A 12,738-nucleotide genomic window follows, 5' to 3' on the forward strand; every position below is an offset into this window, starting at 1 on the left:
ACTCGGGCACGCCAAGTTTTTTTATGTCACTTTAATTTTAAACTTTTTCGTTACAGGCCTATCTGGTAAAGCTTATGATTAATTTCAAAACAACTCGATCAGTTTGGCATGAGGCACTTTTAAACTCGAAATTGGTGATTGATGTGATCAACGTTATTGCATTAAAAGTTAAATAGTTTTATGATGCACCATTTGGAACAAAATCCGCAATATAATTGTGCTATTTTATATATTATATATAATACTTATTTGAGGGGAGGGACATAATAACAGTAACATTAATATTGTAGACTGTAGAGGGCTAATAGGAGCCGTGCGCAAGATAGAGGACGCAAAATAAATCTAAAGATTAAAATTAGTAATTCAATATATAAACGTTTCGGTCCATCTTCTGGCCATCTTCAGTATAGATATAAGAATGTCAAAAGTTGTCCATGACTGAAAATTAATAATGATAAACGATGTGACAATTATTACAAGAAAGTGGATAAAAACAATATAAGCAATCCAGATAAAAGACGTACGTCACATATAAAAGAAAAGGTCAAGAGTCGTCAAATTCGGAGTTTAACCTTAGGTCTATCATGCGCTCCACATCCTCAAGTAAAACTTCTTAACGGTTCCAACCATTAGAAAAGATGCAACAACATAAGATGCATTTGATCTGGGAAAATTATTACCGCTGTTATGTGAAAAATAAACTTTAAATGAAGGAGGCACTCACCATGAGGACGCGAAAGCACAGAACGAGACAAAATAACCGTACATGTCGATTCCTAAAACACGACTAACTGTAGACAACTGTGTTCAAGATAAAAAACAGAATTAATAACAAAAATAAAATCTAACATTCAAACAGATTCTCCAATATTGGTAAATAAGTTTCATCAAGATCAAGGTTGTCTGTGTCGCTCTGTAAATTTAAACTATTTGACTGCCTCTTTATATGTATCATTTCTGATAACAATCGTCTAATCAAAATCGGCTCCTCAGCCAAGATCTCAATATAACAGTAATTTTATAAAAATAGTGCATTTTAATTTTCTCGAGGAAATCTATAATATTTCTATAAACGCAAGACTGATTTTATCAAACAAATATTATTTCAAATTAAAAACTAAACTGTTCTATGTAGTTGACTAGTTAACTTGATATCATATTTAGTTTTGATTTTTGATTTTTGATTTTTTAAAGGTTTTTATCTTTTAGAGTTATTTTTTAGAGGAAAATCATTTTTCAGTTTTTTATTTTTTATGAAAATTATTTTTCAAGGAAAAGTTTTTTTCAAAGTTATTTTTTAAGGGTAAATATTAAACTTTTTTTATGTACAAGTTGGGATTTTTTTATATACTTGGCGTATTTTTTTTTACCTTTGTGAGGTTTTTTTGTGGGATTTAAATTATATATTTAAAGTGATCATAGTAATCAAAAATTTCTACATCGTTATCAATGTGCTAATCATGCTAAAATTTTTGTACTTACAAAGTGTTTCACAGCTTCAGCTGATATTTTCAGTAGTGCATCAAACTCTTTTATAACTTCAATTGTTATTAATGGTAAAAATGGCGCTATGACATCATCATTAATTGTTTCAGAACTTAACGCGCGGTGTTTAATGGCCGTTTATATTTTTAATAATCTTTGCTGTAAATATTTTAATGTAATATTTGCTACTGCTTGCATACGCAACATTTGTTGTATACTATCTGCAACATGATAAAAAAAATTATATACACAAAATGATAACTTATGAGTTGAGTACAAATAAAATGCCAAAATGATTTACCTTTTATATTAGAGATATCATCTAAGTTTTGAATCGGTGAAACGTTCCCTATAAAATTAAAGTTTGTAGTTTTACAGTTAATGTTTTACACTTAATGGGGATTTTAATATTGTAATTTATATATCTTGTAATATTATGGGTACATTGTACAGATTGGAATATTCATTTTCCTTGTCTCCCATATTTGTTATTACCAATACATTTTCTTCTTCTGGAAATGTATAAATTACCATGTATAATATTACTGTAATCATGCAATAATAATTATCATATTTTACATATTTTTATCATAAAGAAATACCATTTTGAAGTAATCATTTTGTTGTGTCTGTTGTCATTATTAATATTTAAGATCTTGTTTTGTTGTTCTTTGTTAATAAAATCCAAGTTTGGAGGACATGATGGTAGTTGCTGAACATATTAGTGGTTGCCTGAACAGCAGTTTTAATTTGTTTTTCTGTAAATAGAACCCAACATTTTTATTCCAATATTACATTTTTTTGTTTAAATATATTACATTGCAAGGATTCATAAACAATAATAATACAAAATAATTATATGAAAATTATGCTATAATATAAAGGAAATATGCATTCGCTTTGCACATTTTCATGTTGATAGCATCAATCTATCTTTAATACTCATTACATGATAAAGATAAAATAATGCTTTCAGTACAAAAGTGTCCAAAATGGACGCAATTATAGTAAAATATGTGTCAACGGTACTTTATTTTTTATATATTTTCGAGGTTGAGATTGATGATCATATTCTTCTTCATTGCTGAAACGACTATACAAAATACGTTGCCTTTTTCCTCGGCCCAGTCGTTCTTCGTCGGTTGTGCTATAATTGGAATCTGCTGCATTCTTTCGAGCTGATTCAAGAGATGTAGTAAAGAAAAAAAAATTTAGATTTTTCATTCACTAACTAGCATAATAGTTTTAATATTTACTGATAATTAAATCTGTATTTTACATTACATACTTTGCATGTACATATATTTGTATATTATGATAGTAATTCATTATTTAACTAAGCGGTAAAAACATAAAAAATGATTTTATTTTTTCTATATGTTACTTTATGTTTTATGTTATAAACTTGACGATTATATATTAATGCAAATATTTACTACAATATTTTACGATATCCACTTCATAACTATTCCATATAGAATCAGGACTTTCATAGTTTATTATTAATGTTACATTGTTTGCCGTTCGAGGTGGTCACCAACATTGCTGAATATCCTCCTTATCTTTAAAAAGCCATGCTGTTGGAATTTCAGAATATGTAGAATCTGATAAAAATTTAACTACTACATATTTCTTATTTTCACAACTTATTTTATGGAAAATATGGGAAATGTATAACGTTTCAAAAACTGAAAACAGAAATTAGTTCGTAATAACATCAATATTATAATTTTAGAAACAAAAGGAAGTTGGACATAATATCATTTTTAATGAAAACAAAACTTAAATTGTTGTAAGATTAATTTTCTTGTCAAATTTGTTCTAACATTGATACATATTGTATAATACTTTTGTTACTTTTGATATAAAATTTAGGTATATTGATTCTTCGTGTTTACAAATTACAGATTTATAAAAAAGGCATTCGAAAAAGAAAATTGTCAAACAGAATGTAGATTAAACAATCTTCCAAATCTTTTTTTTTCACGTTATTTGTTTAACTCGTATAAAATGAAATATGAATCTTTGTTACAGTAAAATACCATATACTCACCTTTGAAATATTTCTAGCCATGAACTAAAAATCCATCAAAATTTGTATTTACAATATTTCATATAAAGACAAAAGAATCGTACGTTTGTTGCATATGATGCATATAAATTTAATCATATAAAACATACGCATATAAAAATTTAAAAAATTAAAATATATTCAACCGAAAAGTCATAACATCTAATTATTAGTGGCTTGCAATGGTATTGTAATATAAGAACCAATTTCATTAAAATATTTAATTTTGAAACGTCTTTTTTACTTGTGTTACTGAAATTTTAATTATTTCTGTAGTAATAGTATTTGATATTAAAAATATTCCAAGTCTTTCTGAAGAGCAAGATATATGAAAGAAAGCCTTTGGATTTAAAAAACGTTTTGCACGATTATAACAAACACAGTCTTTTTCAAATATATCCAAGATAAATATTACAGATTTATCACAAAGTATAGCACAGTTATCAGCTTCATTGGCTGCAATTTTTAAATTTTTGAATTGGACATGAGAAATGACGTTATTTTCTGACGACATTTGTTAAATTATTGTTACTACTATTTCCTGCTTCTATTGTATCAGATGCTATATTCGAATTGATTGAATATACTTGTTTTGAATATTTATAATAAATCAATTCACGATTAATTATTTGATTCTTTCGCCTTTTTGATAAATATTGAAATTTTTTTGGCATGATGGCGATCTGCGCTTTAAAATGCTTTCTGAACAAATAATATATTATTACTATATATTATTTATTATTATTATTATTTATTATTATTATTATTTATTATTATTATTATTTATTATTATTTATTATTAGTATTGATTATTATAATTATTTATTATTATTATTATTTCTTATTTATTTATTACTTATAAACATTATCGTGTACAATAGCTTTAATAAACTTAAAGCATAAAAAATTTATCCAATCATAATTGAATGTGGGAAGAATAATCGAATATAATTGGTTATGCCCGGGAAAAAAAAGCCCATATATAAATATACATGAAATATGCCCATATACAAATATATATGATTATATATAATTATGTATGATCATATTATGTGTGATATACGATCATACATAATTATATATAATCATATATAATTTATATATATAATCATATATATTTGTATATGAACATATTTCATATATATTTATATATTTCATATATATTTATATATGGGTTTTTTTTCCCGGGTGCTTTTGATTGCTTATGCTTAAAGCTTATTATATCTATTGTAAACGACGCATAATACTTATATAACTTATATATAGGTATAACTGTACAGGGTGTCCGATAACTTTTGACACATCAGAAATTTATAGATTGGCTCAAACTGAAAAGACAAATCCTGTACTATTTTTTTGTATAACGTTTAATAAAGAAGTTATTATTAAGTCTGGCCAATCATCGCCGACCTTTAGCCGGGCGCATGTTGGTGAGCCGCGCACTGGTAGTGTGCGTGAGTGCTCAGCTGTACAGTAGTGCACTATCAGGCGCGCGGTTCACTGACATGCGCCCGGCTAGAGGTCGGTGATGATTGACCAGACTTCACTCAATAATAACTTCTTTATTAAGCATTATACAAAAAAATGGTACAGGACTTTTAATGGTACAGACTTTTATAATGGTACACGACTTTACATAGATATCTGTTTGTGTCGCATAAATATTTTGAATACAAATCTATAATATTGCTCATATATTATCTCTTTTGATTTTATCATAGTATATATATATATGTATGTATGTACCGTATGTATGTATGTATGTACCGTATGTATGTATGTATGTATGTACCGTATGTACCGTATGTATGTATGTATATACCGTATGTATGTATGTACCGTATGTACCGTATGTACCGTATGTATGTACCATATGTATGTATGTATGTACCGTATGTATGTATGTATGTATGTACCGTATGTATGTATGTACCACATGTATGTATGTACCGTATGTATGTATGTACCGTGTGTATGTACTGTATGCATGTATGTATGTACCGTATGTAAGTATGTATGTACCGTATGTATGCATGTACCGTATGTATGTACCGTATGTACCGTATGTATGTATGTATGTACCGTATGTATGTATGTACCGTATGTATGTATGTACCATATGTATGTATGTACCGTATGTATGTATGTACCGTATGTATGTATGTACCGTATGTATGTATGTACCATATGTATGTACCGTATGTATGTACCGTTTGTATGTACCGTTTGTACCGTATGTATGTACCGTATGTACCGCATGTATGTACCGTATGTATGTATGTATCCAGATAGCAAAATGATAGCAGCATGCGCGCAGATTGGCAGCAAATTTAATCAGAATTCCATACCAAAACCATAGCCATCTGTGACCACATTAAGCTCAGGTTTTGTCGACAGAGCCTGCTGACAGGCAATGTGAGCAGATTGGCAGCAGAAATCACGCAGAGCCTGCGCGTAATCTGACGGCAGATTGACAGCAGAAATCGAGCAATTTCTAGACATTTATATAAAATGGTACATTTAAATAAATTTAAACATTTAAAGGGTCTTGAGTCCAAGTAGCAAAATGACAGTAAATTTTGGTCACAAAATAACCAATTAGAGTTAATCCTAAAGTTAGGTCTCATAAGATTCACAAATGACGTCAATAGTTGATATGTCACATTCACGGGATGTCATTTTCTGACGTTTGTATTAATAACATAAATTTATAATATTAATAATATGTATTAATGTAATATATATATATGAAAATTTGAATAATTAATTTATGAAATTAAATCAAAATTAAAATATTTTATTTATATGGAAGTTAATTTCTATTTTACCATATATCTTAAATAGATATAATAACGAACGATTTTCACTTATTAGGATAATTTCTTTCCAAATAAGTGAAAATCGGATATTTATCTGTCTGATTTTCTAAAAATCAGTTCAATATCTGAATTCCCGGTACGGGAGTCGTATCAGAACTTAAATTGATAGAAATAATTACGATGTTATTAGCCGCATTTTGCAGGCATTATATACGCTCGTGACAAGAACTTGAATACGGATATAGAAAGTAAATAGTGCGCCGCATAGCTGTAAGCGAATAAACTATACTATTTCAATAAATTAATGAATGCTAAAAGCTGCAGATTCTGTTTGATTTCTACCGATTTGCCATCAGATTGCGCGCGCGCAGATCTTGCTCGATTTCTGCCGACAATCTGATGTCAAATCATGTTAGCAGATCCTGCTCGATTTCTGCTACCAATCTGCCGTCAGATTGCGCGCGCGCACACAGATCCTGCTCGATTTCTGCTATAATAATTCTATGCAAATCCTGCTCGGTTTCTGCTACTGATCTGCTGTCAAATTATATCAGCAGGTTTTGTAACATTTCTGCTGACATTCTGCTATCATTATCTGATATAACAGACTTTGTATACAATCTGGAATCTTTCTGCTGACAAAAATTTGTAGCAGACGTTTGGCAAAATCTGTTCAAACAGACTTGGCTATCTGGGTTACTAGTTGTGATTGTGCAATATAAGCTTTAATTAAGTTGTCAATGAAAAAATTATTTTTGAAGAATTAATTGAGATTTCGGATTTTAATCCTTCTTATATAATTTTAGTATTGAGTAAAAATGTGTAATAATTTGATTATTAATAGTCTTAAAATAGTTTTATTTTGTTAATTATATTATAATGCATATCAACAAAACGGCAAATATGTGAAGATTCTTATATAAAATCTTACCAATAAAACAGTAAATCGATTTAGCAAACTGTAGTAAACAAATACATTTACCTATATAAAATAACGCGAAATGAAGTATATATTTTACACATGAACATAAAGAACATAATAGTTTAATGTAGACATTCGTATATAAATAAGATCTGTAACATAATGTTAAAATAAGAAAACGAGAAACAGTAAATTGTTATGTTTTGAACCCTGTTTAATAGATTATATGTATATGGAAGTAATAAGCCTAAGCTAGAGACAAGAAAAAAATGTAAAAAGCAAAAGTATTTCATCCTTAGAAACATGATCTACATATAACGTTGTGCTTTACTTTGCGTAACGCACTTAATTCTTAATATGCTTAATATTTATCACTCTTAGTACATGTATGAGCAACAAGGAAAGGTTTATGCTGCAATAAGTCTTAAGAAACCACATAATATTAAATAAGATTCTGATAGCGGAGACAATAATAATAAATCCTCGCTTAAAAAAATCTCGTATGTTGTAAATGGATTTATCGATTTTTATCGATAACTGAACGATTGCTTTTGTGAACTGCGGCCGATTTATACAAATCATTGCTTGCCACGCGGTCGCGAGTATCCTACAAAGCGCGCTCTGTTCTACCATCGGAATATGCGCGCTACTTAAATTACACATACAGCTAATATATGACAATACTATACACAAAAGATGATATCTTTAGACAGTATTTATGTATCCAGAAAGAACACTTATATTAAATATTTAAAAATACTGAAGTGGAGTATGCATACGTGTATCTATACATGTATGTATTTTAAAAGTAATACTATAATGTAGTATTACTTGTACTGATAATTCTTACTTGTATTTTGTACAATGCCTATTACTTCAATTTTGTCGTCTTTATTTATATCCATAACAACATAATTTTCTTTCGAGATTTATAATATGGATCTATAATTTATACATTCCATCAGTCAATGATCTGCAACCGATTATTTTATTTAATTTGGTATTATATATGGCAGCAAAATTAGTTTTAATGTATGCTTCTTAATATGAAATAAGTATTATTACGTCCAGACTCGGAGAAGGATGAGTCAATGGAAGGACGCAACAACTATCTTTTATTATCACGAAGTTTAAACGTCTCGTGGCGTTTGGAATCGGGTCGAACGAACTGACAGGTCTGAAAAGCAGGTAAACGACTGAGTCGCTATTACGCTGGTTATTCAGACGTTCGTTCGGTGGTCTCTTTTCGATAACAGAATTTGTAACGGCAGGGCCGTTACTACGGCGAAATATACATATGTACATACAATAACATATCTGCCTCGCTTACTCTACCCTACTCTACCCATCCTACTCACACTAGGCGCGCTATCTCGCCGGGCATGCGCTCTCGCTCTCGACACGCCGTATCTCTCTCACGGTTCCCCACGCGGAATCGACCCCACTCCCGGCCGACGGTATAGTGGGAGGCCCCGGCCGGGTATATAAGCCCGGCCGGCCGAGGCATCAGGACCAGATCCTATCCCGACATCCAGCTCCCGACACCGACCTGACCAGTGCCTACTACCTCCTCGGGCTAAGGTTTCTCTTAGCCCTGTCGGGTTTCGCCGGCTCCTGTCACCGCTCCTCGGGCTAAGGTTTCTCTTAGCCCTGTCGGGTTTCGCCGGCTCCTGTCACCGCTCCTCGGGCTAAGGTTTCTCTTAGCCCTGTCGGGTTTCGCCGGCTCCTGTCACCGCTCCTCGGGCTAAGGTTTCTCTTAGCCCTGTCGGGTTTCGCCGGCTCCTGTCACCGCTCCTCGGGCTAAGGTTTCTCTTAGCCCTGTCGGGTTTCGCCGGCTCCTAGCACCTACCCGGGCTGAGGTTTCGCTCAGCCCTACCGGGTTTCGCCGGTTTCCGTTGCCAAGGCCGGACCCGACGTGACACTCGGGCCTGTCGGCAATACCCACCTACCTAGCCTAACCGTAGTAATAAGCCACCTGTAGATATCGCGTCGTAGCCTTAAGACCGTTAGCCATAAGTCCGCTAGTTCTAACCGCGTCGTAGTAAAAGCCTGTTAATAATAAGTCCGCTAGAAATAAGCCGCTAGACCTAAGAGCCTGCTAGTTATAACCGCGCCGTAATCTTAAGCTCGTCTGTAAATAAAGCCGCACCATCGCGATTAAGCCGCGTTTCTCGCCGCGTACCGCTTTGCGTTTCTCGCCGCGTACCGCCTTGCGTTTCTCGTCGCGTACCGCTTTGCACACCCGCGCCTGACAGCAGCTTTCTGCCGACCGCACGCTGACCAACATCGCCTGGCCCTGCACGCTACTTTGTACATATCTTTATTCAAATAAACTATTTTTCTACTTATATTGTGTTTCGTAAGCTTGAGTCTCCCCTCCTCTCGAACCCGGACACCGACGAGCCGATCCGAGCGTCGAGCGAGGTGACCGCGTTACAAATTTAATCCCTTTTACGCGGGATGGGACCAAGTGCGATCTTCCGACTAGGAATGAGTGGGGTTTTAATAAAGAGTAATTCTTTTATTTAAATAAACAAAGTATGAATTTATTCATATTTTAAAATAAAGGATAGATGTACATGATTATATAAAAATAAAAATAAAATATTGTTGATTATAATTTCTTGGTGAGTGCAAGTGTGTATATGTGTGTTTTAATTCGCGGGTGTTACATTATTACGGAAGACATCAGTCAGAATGCAAGGGAAAGATTCTATCATTAACATTTAGGTTCTAACTAGTTAATACAGTATAAAAATATATTTGATTAAAGGATAAAAAAATAAAATCAAAATCAATATATATAAGTAAATAAGTATATATGTTAATAACTGTCAGAAGTATAAAATTGGTCGCTCGCATATGTGTTAGATTAAGATCACCATTTAAAATTTTCTAAGACTTCTTACCGGAACGGGTTGATGATCTAAAAGAATGAAACATTCTTCGGAAAGTTTTGATTTAAATCTGAAACAAGACAAAAAAAGGAAAAGAAAAATTATTCAATTAAACTTACTTTTTTAAATAGTAATTCAGATGTGGAGGGGTGGCAAATTTGTACGGTGTTTTGCTTTGCATCTCATGTCGACAGCTCGATGTTTGATTCGTGGTTGCTCTGGAGATGCTGCCAAGTGAGGGCACTGGTAGCACAAGTGCTTAACTCGCGAATTACGGTGCAAAAGCACAGAGTAAGACTGCGTGAAGCTGAAGACCGGAGAATAAGAGCATGATGTGTTTGCGAGTTCTTTTTTTATAATCTTGTTGGGGCGTATTCTAATTCTAAGAGTGGGAATCTTCCAAAACTTTGACGAATTGAATTTGCGCTGAAGTGAGGATTTTTCAATCTTCTCAAAATTAAAAATGTGCCAGTATCTTCGTTAGGCGGGGTGTTTTTCCTACTTTTCACGTTTTACACGTTTGGTGATCGTCCATTGGTGAGTTCGATATTCGTTCAAAGATTCCTTGCACGTATTCAGATTAGAAAAAAGTCCTATTTTCCTACGATAATTTTTCTTACTATTGGTGCAATTGTGTTTATTGAATATTTATTGGAAAATTTTTATTATTATAGATGTGTTTGTTATTAATATAGCTGTGTTTGTTGGGTATTTTGTTAGAAATTTTTATATTGTTATTGATGCAATTGTGTTTGTTGGGTATTTCGTTAGAAAATTTTATATTATCGTGAGAAAACCGACATGGTTTTATCAACGATTTTTTACGTTGGTCTGTTTACTGAGCGATTCGTTTGTCTCACCAATCGACGATCATTGCCAATACTTCGCGGAAGGAAGCAATTGCCAGGACGTAACAGTATATATAGTAAACAATATGTAATGATGCACCCACCATCGTTACCCGGCAGTTGACCGCCGGAAGTCTGCCGCTCGGCGAACATCGGCCGGGCAAGGGCAGAGGCACTTAGCGCCCTTTTTAATACTTCTCAAGACCGAATACGAGATATCGGAGATACCGTATAGTCGTTATACGACTGCCGTTAGGTTATCGAATCCCAAAAACGAGCATCTCCGAAAAACCGAGCGCTCCGCCACCGAAACGCCGCGTCGTTTTCCCGCCACAGGGTAGCGGCGAGTTAGCCGCTAATTCCCGAATCCGAAAACAACGCGTTGTTTTCCCCATCAAAATAAACAACGCGATCACCGTTAGGTTCTCGGTATAAAAAGGTCACTGAAATCCATCTCGTCTCCAGATCGGTACCTGAAGTCTCTCGAACCGTACGCTTGAAATACTCCGCTAGATCCGATCCTTAGACATTCTCAGAATATGACGGAACGTGAGGTTGACCCTAGGACACCCTGTATATGCATGTTATATATGCATATTATATAATGATTGATCTAAATATTATATGCTAATAATATTTTTGTAGGTTAATGTATTTTGTAAATTAATGTTAAACGTAATAACATTTATAATATTTGTGAGTCTAATACTAAAAATATATATATGTGGATATATATACTAGGTGGCCCATTTTAATCCATCCAGTCGAATATCTCAAAAACCAAGCCCGGAAGAGAAAAATGTTTCAAACAAAAGTTGTGTGGCTTCAAGGGGGCCATAAGATGGTGACAATGATTTGACTTTGGAAAATCATTTGAAGGTCATGTGAAGGTCAACTTTAAAATCTTAAATAGAATCCTCCATTTTCTATTTAGTATTCTTGTAGCTGACATCGAGAGCTTTCCAAAACACTATAATAAAGTATTTTTTTATTAAGTACTTTTTGAGTTATTTTATATTTTAATCTGACATTTTTTGATATAAAAAATAAAATATCTCGTAAAATATTTAGTTTTTGATAATCTTAACGTAATACTTCTATGTACAGAATAATGAGACAAATCAATTAGTATAAAAAAAAATTGTTTTTAAGAAAATTATTTACAATGTATTTTTTTAAACAATTATTTGTTTTTTTGGCACTAATTAATTTGTCTTATTATTCTGTACATAGAAGTATTACGGTAAAATTATCGAAAACTGAATATTTTACGAGATATCGTATAGCCGTTATACGACTGCCGTTACCCGAATCTCAAAAACGAGCATCTCCGGAAAACTGAGCGCTCTGTCGCCGAAACGCCTCGTCGTTTTCCCGCCACAGGGTAGTGGCGAGTTAGCCGCTAATTCCCGAATCCGAAAACAACGCGTCGTTACCCCCACCAAAATAAACAACGCGATTATCGTTAGGTTCTCGATATTAAAAGGTCGCTGAAATCCATTTCGTCTCCAGATCGGTACCTGAAGTCTCTCGAGCCGTACCCTTGAAATACTCCGTTAGATCCGATCCTTAGACATTTTCAGAACATGACGGAACGTAAGGTTGACGTAGCCTCCGCCGAGCATTCTCGGTTTCCTCGCCGCCTGCGAATCCTCACCAACTTCCGACCGAGTCGACAAGAGCGGAGTGTTCTTCT

General features: G+C 33.2%; 1 pseudogene; it reads right to left on the bottom strand.

The window, feature by feature from the left end:
• Positions 1 to 1,458: 1,458 nt before the first annotated feature.
• LOC138943059 (uncharacterized) lies at positions 1,459 to 3,241 on the bottom strand (annotated as a pseudogene).
• Positions 3,242 to 12,738: the final 9,497 nt, after the last annotated feature.

The sequence above is a fragment of the Polyergus mexicanus genome, unplaced genomic scaffold (assembly GCF_030449975.1).
Source record: "Polyergus mexicanus isolate NDT 795.1 unplaced genomic scaffold, iyPolMexi1.0 SCAF_25, whole genome shotgun sequence".
Taxonomy (NCBI): Eukaryota; Metazoa; Arthropoda; class Insecta; order Hymenoptera; family Formicidae; genus Polyergus; species Polyergus mexicanus.